General features: G+C 41.1%; 1 protein-coding gene and 1 non-coding gene across 4 annotated transcripts in view; both read left to right on the top strand.

The window, feature by feature from the left end:
* The window catches only part of LOC128693337 (ligand of Numb protein X 2), a 581,167-nt gene that overhangs the window by 74,163 nt on the left and 491,437 nt on the right, over positions 1–15,567 (top strand). The gene's annotated exons all lie outside the window — the stretch shown is intronic.
* TRNAD-GUC (transfer RNA aspartic acid (anticodon GUC)) lies at positions 13,422–13,493 on the top strand. Its single transcript has one exon. It is a non-coding gene; the product is annotated as a tRNA-Asp (tRNA).

Here is a 15,567-nt window from a genome sequence, read left to right as displayed (position 1 = left end):
ACGTCACCCCGTGACCACCCGTCTGGTATTGAACTAAACACAAGAGGCCTGAGCTTGCTATCACTTGCAGCTCACAAGACTGCCATCCCCACGAGCCCCATTGGGGCTCGTGGGGATGGCCTCTGGTCTGCCATGGGGATGCCATCCCCATGGCAGACCAGAGGCCTAGCTTCTCCCTGCGAGCCCCGTGAGGGCGGGGACTGTGGTTAGGCCGGGGGACACTTGGTCCCAAAGATGAGGTGGTGCTTGTACCTCCTCCCATGGGAGACTTAGGTCTCGAGACACTCCCCAGATAGGGAGCCAAGGCCGGGGTCACCACTCTTGGAAAAGACCCGGGCCGGGAGAGTACCGGATAATAAAAAAAAAAAAACTCATCTGCTACTGTCCTGGCCACTGCCTGACAGGAACAAAACGCGTTCGCTTACAGGGAATAATACACGTTCATTTTCCGTATACTTCACGGAAAATTACTTGATATATGGAGCGTCATTTTATATAAATATTGTTTTTTTACAATACTCTGTAATAAAGACGAATTATCTAAATTGCAGATATGAGATATATGCAGAGGTTTCACTACCCCACTTCCAACACCCAAATTTTTGGGAAGGCCTAAAATCCCTCAAACTACTCCCAGGTGGGCTAGTTCCAGACTCAGTCGTTGGGGTGATTATCCCGTGAACCATCAGGTAGACACCAGCTATGACAGCCAGTTTAATGATAGGGATTTTTACCTACGAGAAATTGTATTAGAAATGAGGCTCGGACGAAGAACAGTTGAATAAATTTCGTACTGTAATGAATTTTTGTGTGTGTAAACAAGTTTAAAAAACATATTGTAGTTGCCAGGTACAGGCTTGGTTAAAAGTACATCTGGCAGCCTGGCGTGTACACAGACAAAGATCAAACTAAAAGTAAAGTGTGTAGTAAAGCTTAGTCATTTGCTTAACCCTCTCCTCCGTGAAGTTGCAAGGTTGTGTGTCTAGAGTCTAGTACATATATTTCCTGTTATAAGCGCCCTTGGCTGGTAGTGAACAGGTTACGTGCAGTTTTAATGACCCTGTGTAGTTTAAGGATTTTTAATAAACCAAATAACCTTTCTGAAAAAAAAAAATAGAAATAAAGAAGATAAGATTTTCTTCGGATTTTTAACCCCGGAGGGTTAGCCACCCAGGATAACCCAAGAAAGTCAGTGCGTCATCGAAGACTAACTTATTTCCATTGGGGTCCTCAATCTTGTCCCCAAGGATGCGACCCACACCAGTCGACTAACACCCAGGTACCTATTTACTGCTAGGTGAACAGGACAACAGGTGTAATGAAGCGCGTCGAAATGTTTTCACCCGCCGGGAATTGAACCCGGGCCCTCCGTGTGTGAAGCGAGAGCTTCAGCCACCGGGCACTAAGTGCATGTCAAGATATCGTATTAATGAAAAGATACCAGAAAGTTATGGTAGATATCCTGAATTTGCTTATAACAGTGCTGTCAGACAAGACTTTAATTTCATCGAAATATACCGTTATAAATCGGGACCTAGTTGCTGCACCTTTGAATATTCCTGTGTATTCACACAAGTACGGGATGGCTACCGGGAATAAAATAAATTAACCACTCAAAAACTAGCATAGTCAAACATCTAGGGAAGCTGTGATTGTCCAGGGAGGTATAACATTTTTTAGGAGTGAGGAAGAGCCAGATGCGAGTGTGGGAGAGGTACGTGAGGTTGTGGGTAGAATAAAAGAGGATAAAGCAGCTGGGATTGATGGGATCTTAAACGGGTAACTCTAGTGAGTGGTACCAAGAAGGTATAAACCTTGGTAATAGATGCCGACAAATTGTTTAGAAAGACACGTGAACAAACACTAGGACATATTTTTTAGAAAACGTTTCGGTCCTGAGACATTGATCACTTCTAACATACACAGATGACAATGATAATTTACTATATATATAGTAGGTTGGTAGACAGCAACCACCCAGGGAAGTACTACCGTCCTGCCAGATGACTGTGAAACAGAAACCTGTAACTGTTTTGCATGATGGTAGGATTGCTGGTTTCTTTTTCTGTCTCATAAACACGCTAGATAACAGGGATATCTTGCTACTCCTACTAACACTTTGGTCACACTTCACAGACGCGCACATGCATATATATATACATACATCTAGGTTTTTCTCCTTTTTCTAAATAGTTCTTGTTCTTCTTTATTTCTTCTATTGTCCATGGGGAAGTGGAAAAGAATCTTTCCTCCGTAAGCCATGCGTGTCGTATGAGGCGACTAAAATGCCGGGAGCAATGGGCTAGTAACCCCTTCTCCTGTAGACACTTACTAAAAAAGAGAAGAAGAAAAACTTTATAAAACTGGGATGCTTAAATGTGCGTGGATGTAGTGCGGATGACAAGAAACAGATGATTGCTGATGTTATGAATGAAAAGAAGTTGGATGTCCTGGCCCTAAGCGAAACAAAGCTGAAGGGGGTAGGAGAGTTTCAGTGGGGGGAAATAAATGGGATTAAATCTGGAGTATCTGAGAGAGTTAGAGCAAAGGAAGGGGTAGCAGTAATGTTAAATGATCAGTTATGGAAGGAGAAAAGAGAATATGAATGTGTAAATTCAAGAATTATGTGGATTAAAGTAAAGGTTGGATGTGAGAAGTGGGTCATAATAAGCGTGTATGCACCTGGAGAAGAGAGGAATGCAGAGGAGAGAGAGAGATTTTGGGAGATGTTAAGTGAATGTATAGGAGCCTTTGAACCAAGTGAGAGAGTAATTGTGGTAGGGGACCTGAATGCTAAAGTAGGAGAAACTTTTAGAGAGGGTGTGGTAGGTAAGTTTGGGGTGCCAGGTGTAAATGATAATGGGAGCCCTTTGATTGAACTTTGTATAGAAAGGGGTTTAGTTATAGGTAATACATATTTTAAGAAAAAGAGGATAAATAAGTATACAAGATATGATGTAGGGCGAAATGACAGTAGTTTGTTGGATTATGTATTGGTAGATAAAAGACTGTTGAGTAGACTTCAGGATGTACATGTTTATAGAGGGGCCACAGATATATCAGATCACTTTCTAGTTGTAGCTACACTGAGAGTAAAAGGTAGATGGGATACAAGGAGAATAGAAGCATCAGGGAAGAGAGAGGTGAAGGTTTATAAACTAAAAGAGGAGGCAGTTAGGGTAAGATATAAACAGCTATTGGAGGATAGATGGGCTAATGAGAGCATAGGCAATGGGGTCGAAGAGGTATGGGGTAGGTTTAAAAATGTAGTGTTGGAGTGTTCAGCAGAAGTTTGTGGTTACAGGAAAGTGGGTGCGGGAGGGAAGAGGAGCGATTGGTGGAATGATGATGTAAAGAGAGTAGTAAGGGAGAAAAAGTTAGCATATGAGAAGTTTTTACAAAGTAGAAGTGATGCAAGGAGGGAAGAGTATATGGAGAAAAAGAGAGAGGTTAAGAGAGTGGTGAAGCAATGTAAAAAGAGAGCAAATGAGAGAGTGGGTGAGATGTTATCAACAAATTTTGTTGAAAATAAGAAAAAGTTTTGGAGTGAGATTAACAAGTTAAGAAAGCCTAGAGAACAAATGGATTTGTCAGTTAAAAATAGGAGAGGAGAGTTATTAAATGGAGAGTTAGAGGTATTGGGAAGATGGAGGGAATATTTTGAGGAATTGTTAAATGTTGATGAAGATAGGGAAGCTGTGATTTCGTGTATAGGGCAAGGAGGAATAACATCTTGTAGGAGTGAGGAAGAGCCAGTTGTGAGTGTGGGGGAAGTTCGTGAGGCAGTAGGTAAAATGAAAGGGGGTAAGGCAGCCGGGATTGATGGGATAAAGATAGAAATGTTAAAAGCAGGTGGGGATATAGTTTTGGAGTGGTTGGTGCAATTATTTAATAAATGTATGGAAGAGGGTAAGGTACCTAGGGATTGGCAGAGAGCATGCATAGTTCCTTTGTATAAAGGCAAAGGGGATAAAAGAGAGTGCAAAAATTATAGGGGGATAAGTCTGCTGAGTATACCTGGTAAAGTGTATGGTAGAGTTATTATTGAAAGAATTAAGAGTAAGACGGAGAATAGGATAGCAGATGAACAAGGAGGCTTTAGGAAAGGTAGGGGGTGTGTGGACCAGGTGTTTACAGTGAAACATATAAGTGAACAGTATTTAGATAAGGCTAAAGAGGTCTTTGTGGCATTTATGGATTTGGAAAAGGCGTATGACAGGGTGGATAGGGGGGCAATGTGGCAGATGTTGCAAGTGTATGGTGTAGGAGGTAGGTTACTGAAAGCAGTGAAGAGTTTTTACGAGGATAGTGAGGCTCAAGTTAGAGTATGTAGGAAAGAGGGAAATTATTTCCCAGTAAAAGTAGGCCTTAGACAAGGATGTGTGATGTCACCGTGGTTGTTTAATATATTTATAGATGGGGTTGTAAGAGAAGTAAATGCGAGGGTCTTGACAAGAGGTGTGGAGTTAAAAGATAAAGAATCACACACAAAGTGGGAGTTGTCACAGCTGCTCTTTGCTGATGACACTGTGCTCTTGGGAGATTCTGAAGAGAAGTTGCAGAGATTGGTGGATGAATTTGGTAGGGTGTGCAAAAGAAGAAAATTAAAGGTGAATACAGGAAAGAGTAAGGTTATGAGGATAACAAAAAGATTAGGTGATGAAAGATTGAATATCAGATTGGAGGGAGAGAGTATGGAGGAGGTGAATGTATTCAGATATTTGGGAGTGGACGTGTCAGCGGATGGGTCTATGAAAGATGAGGTGAATCATAGAATTGATGAGGGAAAAAGAGTGAGTGGTGCACTTAGGAGTCTGTGGAGACAAAGAACTTTGTCCTTGGAGGCAAAGAGGGGAATGTATGAGAGTATAGTTTTACCAACGCTCTTATATGGGTGTGAAGCATGGGTGATGAATGTTGCAGCGAGGAGAAGGCTGGAGGCAGTGGAGATGTCATGTCTGAGGGCAATGTGTGGTGTGAATATAATGCAGAGAATTCGTAGTTTGGAAGTTAGGAGGAGGTGCGGGATTACCAAAACTGTTGTCCAGAGGGCTGAGGAAGGGTTGTTGAGGTGGTTCGGACATGTAGAGAGAATGGAGCGAAACAGAATGACTTCAAGAGTGTATCAGTCTGTAGTGGAAGGAAGGCGGGGTAGGGGTCGGCCTAGGAAAGGTTGGAGAGAGGGGGTAAAGGAGGTTTTGTGTGCGAGGGGCTTGGACTTCCAGCAGGTATGCATGAGCGTGTTTGATAGGAGTGAATGGAGACAAATGGTTTTTAATACTTGACGTGCTGTTGGAGTGTGAGCAAAGTAACATTTATGAAGGGGTTCAGGGAAACCGGCAGGCCGGACTTGAGTCCTGGAGATGGGAAGTACAGTGCCTGCACTCTGAAGGAGGGGTGTTAATGTTGCAGTTTAAAAACTGTAGTGTAAAGCACCCTTCTGGCAAGACAGTGATGGAGTGAATGATGGTGAAAGTTTTTCTTTTTCGGGCCACCCTGCCTTGGTGGGAATCGGCCAGTGTGATAATAAAAATAATAATAATAATAATAATATATATATATATATATATATATATATATATATATATATATATATATATATATATATATATATATATATATATATATAATGGGTTAGAGCGTCATGTGATTTTCGCTCACCATGAGGCGGGCCAAAACATCATAGGTTAGAGTCCTTGGCTAGATTGTTCCCGAACGCTTGAGAGACGTGGTAGGAGCTCAAGACCCCAGGTTTACTGAAGCAGCGATTCGATGGGACACCCTTACAGATTCCTCCAGTAGACCAGCCCCTCCCAAAGAACACAAACAGTCCCACTGGGACAAACCGATCATGGAAAAAATCGCTAACACAATGCTCTCCAACGCCTCAGGAAAGGACAAAGCTCGTCTCCTGGCAGTGAAGGCACCACACTCAGGAGATTTCCTGTTAGCTGTTCCTAGACCCACAGGCCATTCGGATTGGTGTTGCTTTTCGCCTAGCCACCCCCATCCTCACCGAACATAGGTGTATTTGCGGCAGGGCGACAGCTGATCAATTCGGACTTCATGGTCTCGTGTGTCACACAGCAGAAGGGAAGTATGCCAGGCATGAGGAGGTCAGTGACATTATAAAGAGAAGCCTCGCCACAGCCCGTTGCCCAGCTCAACGGGAACCCCAAGTGCAGAGGTCTGACGGAAGTCAAAAGCGTCCTCATGGAGCCACTATGCTACCTTGGAAGGATGGAAAGCAGATTGCCTGGGACTACACCTGTGCCGCCACATTGGCAGACACCTACTTGCCATACTCCGTAGTGGAAGGGGGTGGAGCGGCCAGCCACAGGGAGACCCAGAAGATCCGCAAATATGAAGACCTTCCCCCTTGCTATAACTTCATCCCAGTAGGGTCGGAGACCCTTGGAGCATGGGGCAAGTGTGCTCTTAAAGTTCCTAATAAAGCTGGGTGAAAATCTCATCATAGAAACAAAGGACCACAGGGCGACCAGCTTCCTCTTCCAGAGACTCAGTGTTGCGATCCAGAGAGGAAATGCCTGCAGCATTCTGGGCAGGCGGCCCACCGCCGGGGAGCTGGACGAAGTATTAGAGATGTAGCTCTGAGTTACCTATGTTGTTTTACTTTCTATTGTATCTTTGTGAATGTTTTGTCAATGTATTTTGTCTTTAAATAAAATATATACTAATTAAATATAGGGGATGGAAGGAGAAAATTCTCAAACAGCTTCAGGGAGAACCTTGAGTTTTCCCTGAAGCAAGTTTATTCTTTTCTCTGAGGATGAGGGTCCCTAGAATAGTTCTAGAGGTGGTACCTCCCTATATATATATATATATATATATATATATATATATATATATATATATATATATATATATATATATAATATGCGGTGAGTGAAGAGAATACTCAAGGTCCCAGGACCGAAACATTTTGTAACAAATATGTGCTAGTATTTTCTCAGGAGTGTTTCTGGTACCAAGACACCAGATCTAGACCGTGTCTAAAGCAAACGATGATGTTCCTGAATATATATTATTGAAAAACACTCGCTGAGAAATGATGTTTAATTCGAGTTAACGTTCGTAGCGAGCCATGATTTACATGAACACAAGATTTGATTACAAAGTGGTAAATCATGCATTCCTGGTCATGGACCGGACTGCGGGGGCGTTGACCCCCCCCCCGGAACATCCTCTAGGTATGATGTGTCGAGGAAATAAAATTGAAAAAGTGTTGCAAAGGAATTGTGTAAATAAATATATGACAGTTTCTGTAATATATATTGCTATGGTACAAGACAGTTTTTTTTTCATAAATAATAAACGGAGGCAACAAAATAAAGAGCTCAGTAGTTGGTGCTGGAAAGCTTTAAAAGTGAAGGAAAAAACTTGGGGACCAAAACAAAAAGAATATAAAAAATGGAAAGAAAGTGAATTTTGTAAAGTTAGTGGTAAAATAGAATTAAAGTCAAACCCTGTATCAATTATTTTTATATACTTGTAAACATACTATGAAATGCAATATCACGATAAGCGATATCACAATATGCAAAACGACAATTGTGTAAAAATAGTGAACTTGCAAGCGCTTGATAATGTGCGACATCACGAACGCACTTGGAAGTTCACTATTTTTTCAGTGGTTGTTTTACTTACTATATAATGTATTTACAGTTGTCGAATGGGTAAATAAAAATACGAGATATTAAATATCTGCTATAAAAAAGAAGTATCAGAAATATTGCCGGAATTAAAGTAGAAGTTTTCAAGAGGAAACTGGACTCCAAGTACTAGATCATCCAGGCTGTGATGGTTATGTAGGTCTTCGGGCAGTCGGCAGCAACAGCTTGCCTGATAAGACAAGAGTCAATAAAGAGGTTTTTGCTTCAGACAAACATTTTACTTCTTTGTTTATTATAAAAATGTAGTTTACTTGTAATAAAATACTGTTAAGCATGAAAGAAAGACACTAACATGCATGTGCATGTTGTGCAGACATGCACACGCCGATCACATATATCACAAGGAAAAAATACAATGTGTGTGTTTATTAATAAGTATTAACTGGATATAACCTCAGCAGTCAACTGAGATGGAAACACATTGAGCAGCCAGAGATGAATTCAAGAATCCATCCCATAAAACCAGTCCCCTTACCCCTACCTTCTCTCTTCATCCATTCCCTCTGTTTCTCCTTCATCCCTTAAACTAATCATCACCTCCCACCTTACCCCTGGCAGCTGCTAACACTTAACGTCATAACATTAAAATCTAACTCTTCAGATGGGAGTAAAAGAGGAAAAGCTCTGACTGATGAACTAACGAACCAGGACGAGTGAAGGTCTCCTGGCACCAGTGTTGCGACAAGGAGGGTACACGTGAACGAGATTACAAGGCTCAGTTTTTGGTGGGTGGGTAAGAGAGAGTAAGAGAGTGAGACAGAGCAAAAGAGCAAGCAAACGACCGAAGAAAAGACGGAGGAAAAGATGACGGTTAAAATAAACGATATGGAGTAGCGGAAGGTGGAAAAAAGGAAGGGTGGAGTAAACAAGATGATGAAAAGCAACTACCAGGGGAGGATGAACGGTGGGAGGGGAAGCAGACGTAAACAAAAGGCAGGGTATTTAATTCCTCATGCATAACTTGTATTGACCTGGGTTTAAGTCATGCAATGACCCGCTCGGTAGAGCTTTTGATCATGTGACCTAAGCCCACTTGCTGCCGGCCCACGTAATAAGGTGATGTGTATCTTACTGGTGAAAGCCCTGCGAAACATAGGAAAGTTTCACGGTAGGGGTGGGGTTAGAACTCACGGAGAGTGACTCGTAAAACTACAGGTCAGTTCTTAAGCCATTGATCCAGCTGGTTTACGCACCGGCTTGTAGCTTTACGATTCGCTTACCATGGGTTCTAACCCCACCTGATAACAGATGACAAAGAAATGAGTGATATATTGAAATCTCAATACGACTCTTGTGTTTAGCGAGCCACTAATCAGTCTGAAGATCGACAGTCCAAATAATTTTTTCATGAATGAGCCTCAATGTATGCAAACTTTCTGACATAACCCAAAGTCCACTAGACTTTGAGAAAGCTGTTGACAACATGTCCATGCACTCATTCCGAGGCTCAGACTCGTGGATCACAATAAATGTCTGGGGCCCAAGACTGTTCAACAGCCTCCTACCAGCCATAAAAGGAATTGCCAGTAGACCCCTGGCTGCCTTCAAGAGGGAGCCGGACACTTACCTAAAGTCAGTGCCGGATCAACCGGGCTGTGGGTCATACCTTGGACTACGTGCGACCAGCAGTAACGGCCTATTTGATCAGGTCCTGATCCACCGAGAGGCCTGGCCATGGACCAGGCCGCGGAGGCATTAATCCCCGGACTACCCTCCAGGTAGGTAGACTCGTAGGGTGGTTTATGTAGGCAAGTTTTCTTACACCTATACCCACCTAGCAGTAAAAACAGGAAACTTGGTGTTAGCCGGCTGTTGTGGGTCTGATGTGCTGAAAATTGAAATTCAAAAGTATTTGGAATACCAATTCTGGAAGTCATTTACCGATTATGACTAATTTAAAAAGAAATTCTAGACTTCAGTGTGTAAGTGCTGGATAAGGAGTTTTCTTGTTGCAGTGGAGGTACTGTCGTTAAACAATGGAAAACAAAAATTACTAGTCTGACATAACGTATATATTGGAAGTATCGATGGCAAAAAAAATGATGGTAGTGATTGTGACTTAGTGGAGAAGGAAGACAGGAAGTGATTGGAAAGGAAATAGGGTGGTACAGGCAATTTCAAGTTGTTGTGACAAGTTTTTATAACGATGATTTGAGAAGCAAGGGAGTGCTGAATAGTTATTTATAAAGTTTTTAATAGCTATGGTATTTGATAGTTAATTTAATTTTATCTACTGTAAAATGACTTGTTGGCGTGGATGCGGCGGTAATAAGGTGTTCCTATGGCAACACCTAGCTAAATAGACTTGTGTGTTGGTGGACGCATCTGGCAGCTTAGGACGATTATATCTTTATGATGCTGTCATCACTGTAGCTTAGCTCTTGTAAGATTGACACTTGGAGGAGCGGACATTAGGCGACAGTAGTTGACAAGCTGTAGACTCGCCCAGATTGTAGAAAGAAAAAAAAGCTTTATTAAGGGTTTGGCTCCGTAGATGGTAGTGGCAGACGTGGAGGATGACGGGTGGCAGGTGTATGGGTTGGCAGGGTGGTGGTAGGAGGACGGGCTTCCTGCTGAGAAAATTATTCCTTATCGCATGAAGAACATTGGTTAATTTCTTCTGGATAAGTGCAGCTCACTTAGAGGCTTCTTCTCCTCCCGATAATTGCGCGAGTTAGTGTTGTTAGTCTAATTGTGTTGCTTCATTGATGTCTGGTGTCACCTCTCATATAACCTTGATGTTCGCCTGTGCTAATTTGGTCAAAACCGGAGCTCCAGTTTGTTTTCTTTGGCGCATCACGGTGCTGCCGAAACTTCCAACCACCTCTGCTGCACGTTTCTTAAATTCACACACTATCTTTACACCTCCCCCTCACCACCCTTAATACTTGTTTAGTTTGGAAGGTGGTGGACGTGTGCTGCCTCTCCGCTGTGGGCAACATTCGCTCTCCTGTCCTCAACCGATTTGTTTATATTAGGAATGATATAAGTTTAGTATTTCTAAGTTTTTATTTTAGGAAAATTTGCAGATCGTTTTACAAGCTGAAGTATAATTTGTTTAAATGATTTTGAGGGCATGTAGATGTTGACTGACACACACACACACACACACACACACACACACACACACACACTCTCTCTCTCTCTCTTTCTCTCTTTCTTTTTCTCTTTCTTTTCTCTCTCGCTCTCTCTCACTCTCTCTCTCTCTCTCTCTCTCTCTCTCTCTCTCTCTCTCTCTCTCTCTCTCTCTCTCTCCCTCTCTCTCCCTCTCTCTCCCTCTCTCTCCCTCTCTCTCCCTCTCCCTCACACACACACACACACACACACGGAGCCAGGAGCTCGGACTCGGGGCCACGAGCTCGGACTCGACCCCCGCAACCTCAACTAGGTGAGTACACACACACACACACACACACACACACACACACACACACACACACACACACACACACACACACACACACACTCGCTCGCTCGCTCGCACTCTGTATTACTGTATTATGTAAATATAATCTAGGATACCCAATAAAGTCAATGTTATTCTCACTGGGGTCCTTGTAAGGAAATAATTGAATTTTTCAGCTTGGTCTGGAACTGTGCTGTAGGGTCGGTGACGGATTGCTGAGGTGGGCTGGACATGAGAGGATGGAGGAAAATAGGATGACTTGGAAATGTATAAATCTGTACTGGAGTGTAAGTAGGGTAAGGTTCGTCCTAGGAAAGGACTGAGGAAGGGGTAAAGGAGGTTTTTGTATGCGAGGTGCTTGGACATCCAGCAGGCATGTGAGAGCGTCTTAGATAGGAATGGGAGGAAGCAAGTGATTTTGTATGACTTGACGTGCTATTGGAGTGTGAGCAAGGTAACATTCATGAAGGGATTCAGGAAAACCGGTTAGCCAGGGTTGAGACCTGGAGATGGCAAGCACAGTGCCAGCACTCTGAAGGAGGGGTGGGGATATTTTCAGTTTAGAGGGGCATCTGGATTGTATCGGCGTCCCTCTAGGAAGATAGTGATGAACTGAGTGATGGTGAAAGTATTTCGACTTTTTCGGGTCACCCAACCTCTGTGGGAGACGGCCAGTGTATTAACAATAAATGGTGTTAATCTTCAGATTGTATGTATAATGGTAGAGCGTCCGGCTCATTATTAGGGGGAATGAGAGTAATGAGCGAGTCTCCGAACACCAGTTGTCCCTATTCAACTAACAGTAAATAGATACCTAGGAGTTAGTCAACCACTGTGAGTCCCACTCTAGAGAAGAACACCAATGGAAATAAGCCACATTGCTTGGTTTTCTTGGGTTATCCTAAGTTCTTAACACTCCAGGATTAATCAGTATAGATTCTTCAGTGATAATACTTGTGATAAATACTGTCATAAATGCTGGGTCATTCATAAAAAAATATATATGGAATATAAATGCAGACAGTATCCTAGCAGTAAATTATATGTGAAAGATACAGTGGAGCATATCTGACAGAGAACAATGACATTATCTCTCTCTAATAAGGTGGTCATAGAAGCTATAATAATATCAAAGGTATTTATGATAACAATAGTAATAGTGACAAAACAAAACTATAAAAAGTATACAATACACAAATTCTAAATAGACTACTGAACATTAACATATGTACATTATATACCGGAAGTTAGCCTTAGTTAAGTAATCACGTATTACCGCCGTATGCATGTAAGATGCAGCAGTGTAATTTCTTTTTATGTAAAATATTTTTAAGCTATTTAAATTTTGCTACCGAAGTGGTTAGTTTATTGTGCACTACATATCCATCTGGTGGACGATAGTTCAAGAGCATATGGACACACAAAAGGGCTAGGACCTAGGCCCCGAAAAGGTTAACAGGAATACATTTGGATTTATATCTACAGTTCACTTATCTGTTACAAGCAAATTTGGGAAATTTGCTTAATATATCTTGGATCTTATTTTCATTAATAAGATATCTTGAGATATCACATAGGTTTTTATATTGTTTATCTCTATATTCTTGAAGTGGGCAGTTAAGCAAATAGTGTTCAATATAGTGACCAAAGGGCTGCCCACATACTTTACATTTGGTTTGATCTTCATCGGTGTCTCTCTCAAACTGCCAGAAATACTTGTAATCGAGCCTAAGCCTAGCCACCACAACATCAGTCAGGCTGGTAAGATTGCAAGTTGCTCCATAAACGTATTTATCTACGTTCATGTTATCATAGTGGGTTATAGATCTATTAAGGCTTCTAATTGCATTGCTATAAAGTTCAGTTTCATTATTTACTTTTCTCCTAAAATTATTCCTATTTTTAATACGTATATTTCAAGGAAATGTCTCGTAATACAGAAGTCTAGGGTACATATGTGCCACACTTTATAACGGTGAAGCATAAGAGAAAACGAGGGCAGGGGAAACTAAGCTTAAGTAAGTTTATTTAGGTACAGGTACACTTACATAAATACACTTACACGAATTATCATACATGGTAACATGTGTAAATTACCTAGGATAACCCAAAAAAGTCAAAGTGACCCATTTTCCACTTGGTCATTGACTTATTTCCAGTGGCGATTCTTATATGGAGACCTTATTAACCAGTTAGCCATTCACTCATGACTGTTCGATTTTCCACATTTTTCTTTCTGAATATATTGTTCGAGAATGGTAGTGTAATAAAAGCAAGAATAGTTTACTTTAGGCTGGGTATAGGACGTACGAACAGTACATTCCTCGGTAGTATAGTGGTGAGTATCCCCGCCTGTCACGCGGGAGACCGGGGTTCGATTCCCCGCCGGGGAGGAAACTTTTTTCAATAACCTTAATGTAAATAAGTCAGTGTTTGTCTTTATTGGTTTATCGTAGGTTAAATCTACACCATTTAACATTTACGTGCTCTCAGAATCATTGTACAAATTTATACTCTTGTAAAATAATTATAGATTTCCCGAGTAAAGGTTATCGTGTTCTGCTTTAAGAAATTAAAATACATTTTAAAGGCAAATGTTGCCCAGACTTGAATTTTAAAAGTGATACTATTTTAAACTCGTCATTAACGAGGAATATATTATAAAACGAAATTATTTAGTATGATGTAAAGTATTAAAATAAACTGAATATATCGGAAAAACACACAAAGCAGTGCAGTGGGATTGTTGATGGTAATGAAAAAAAAATCTTTGAAGAACTATTTTCTCTTAACCTTTTTTTATTGTAGTTTTTTTTGTCGCTGTCTATCAACCATCTAGAATATTTTCCATATTTATAGTCTTTCGTCGTGATTCATATTTTAAGTATTTCGAGTCACTATGTAAAATATCTGAGCTGCTTTTTTTTCATATTTATCTACATTTTATTACTTTTACATAGTCCCTTTTTGGCCTTTTGTCTTGTGACTTTTTTTAATATTTCACCATCCATAATATCTCAGGGCTGTTAATGTTTGGCAGCGTAGCGGACTTTTATTTCACTACTGACCCCTCAAGGGAGGTTCCATGACGCTGGTGAAGGGCTTTTGATCTAGGGAATTGGATCTGTGCTCCGGTTCCCTGAATTAAGCCTGAATACCTTCCACATTCCCCCCTCCACAGGTACTGTATTATCCTACGGGTTTAACGCTTCTCCCCTGATTATAATAATTTCAATACTGCGTTTATAATTGCCGGTGATATAATTTTTTTTTCCAAATCCCTCTGTGTTCCCTGTTTTCCTGATCATAATCGTTGGCCTACGTTTTCTTGCCATTTGTAATATGTGGCAATTATCTTCATTAAATTCCATCATCTCTCACTCCACTTGCCAAATGTCTGCAGGGGCGGCGCCAGAATTTCTGTACTAGGGGAGGGGAAGCTTAGGGGTGGCTATCAGGTTGGCATTAGGGCTAGCTGGAAGAGAATTAGGTGTCCTAGTCGTGCCTTCAGGCTCCTTCCTCTTTAGTTAAATTAAGAAAATTATTGTGAAGTATAAATTAATAGTTTCTGAATAGTTTAAAATTGATTTCACTTGACAAAAATAACATTTATAAATTTTACATTGTTCTACGCTGTGCACAGGATATTTGATCTCCTAGAAGTAATGCATATTTAAATTTAGATAATGATTTCCCGTGTTTTAGCTCTGTAATTGTGAAAAATTCCTCCATGTTGGTGCCATTTCATGTTCTGTTGCCAGCATAAATAACCCAATCAATGTTTACTGCATTGTTGAGGAAGGAATGTATGAAGAATAATTCAGAATAGACAGGCTGGAGCAAATTGCTACTAAACCATACATTAAGAGTTAAACTGAAAGGGTTTTCGGGAGTGTGAAAAAAAGAGGTGAAGTGAAAGCCATGGCGATCTGGAGTTACTGGTGTTGTGAAGATTAGATCACTTGACAGTATACTGGTACATGCTTGATTCTTCCATATGGGTAAATGCTCTAAAGATCAGAACACACTTGACTTCACCTTGGGTGTCTCCTCACCTCCCAGTGCCCTGACCTGACCCTCTGGCTTTCTCCTTCTTTCTCACTTGAGAGTTGATAATGGCACAGGATGGATAGAAACGTCCAGTTTTCATTTCCAGTTTGTTGGTAAGTTGTGAATGCATGCATGTTGTGATCAACTTTAACTCGGATAGCTTCGCTCAGCACTGTTCAAACAAGCATTGATGATCAAGAGTATGCTGGGAGCAACGAATGTCTTCAAAATAAGGTCAACCTGTGTGTATACACAATGTTCAGGAACTTTTCTCGTAGTAGCTCTCAAATTACTGCACAAAACTGAAGAAAGATCGTCTTTGGAGTCGGTTGTTTTACTGTTTTTTTTTTAATCGCGATTGAAGTCTCGTACATATCTAGAATAATTTACAATCTTTTTCAGTCTTTAGAACTTTTA

The sequence above is a fragment of the Cherax quadricarinatus genome, chromosome 28, assembly GCF_038502225.1.
Source record: "Cherax quadricarinatus isolate ZL_2023a chromosome 28, ASM3850222v1, whole genome shotgun sequence".
NCBI lineage: Eukaryota > Metazoa > Arthropoda > Malacostraca > Decapoda > Parastacidae > Cherax > Cherax quadricarinatus.
Note: the sequence above shows the minus strand (reverse complement) of the source record. Positions and strands in the feature narration are given on the sequence as shown.